Genomic DNA, 869 nt, shown 5'->3' on the forward strand with positions numbered 1-869 from the left:
ATTCCCCGGGCCGTGATATGCAGGTGTGCGGAACAGGTGCTCGATAGTTTATACATATCTACCGAGGAACGGCGAGAATAGACGTTCGCAAATCGAAGTCCAGAGCGTTAAGACAAACCGACATCGGAATCGTTGACTGGACGAATGCAAAAGATGTAAGATTCTGTCCCAACAGGAATCAAGCCTAGGGCGCGTGCGAGGTCTCGGAACTGTTTTTGGAAAAATACCCTATGCAGATATACAGTTAGCCAAATGTCATTTGTGGTTGCATTGTGGCCCATTAACTTTTATAAACATTACATATGTACTGCCGTGCCACAAGCATTTCATCGGGTTAGTGTCAATTGTAAATACAAGCGAGCCATGCACTTAAGTTTTTCTACGCAGCACTATCCAGGGCTACCATCCTCGCAAGCACTAGCGCTAGCACTATATTTCAGCTTACCGCTTCGAATGGGTGTACTAGCTATTCAGCTGTTTATATGAGCAAAAGGTTATACGAAACACATGCGACCGTTCAACATACGTTTCTGCCTATATTATTTGTACAGATGTTTTGAAACTTGTTGCTTAATCAAAAAAATTCCACCACAGTCATCTACCGTTCACATGCTTCACACAACATCGATCTGCCCTCTTTTTAATGTCCCTCATGGAAGTGTAGCAGGTACTCCACTAGACATGTGATCTGAATATCGCAAGTTTGATCCGTTTCGTGGCTGTTACATTTCAATGTAGGCCAAATCTGTGAGGCTCATGTACTGTGTGACGTCTCTGCACGTTGAACAACACTAGATGGTCAAAATTTCAGGAGCCCTGCACTACGGCGTTTCCCATAATCATATGATTTTCACACGTCAAACCCCACA

The sequence above is a fragment of the Rhipicephalus microplus genome, chromosome 4 (genome assembly GCF_043290135.1).
Source record: "Rhipicephalus microplus isolate Deutch F79 chromosome 4, USDA_Rmic, whole genome shotgun sequence".
Lineage (NCBI taxonomy): Eukaryota > Metazoa > Arthropoda > Arachnida > Ixodida > Ixodidae > Rhipicephalus > Rhipicephalus microplus.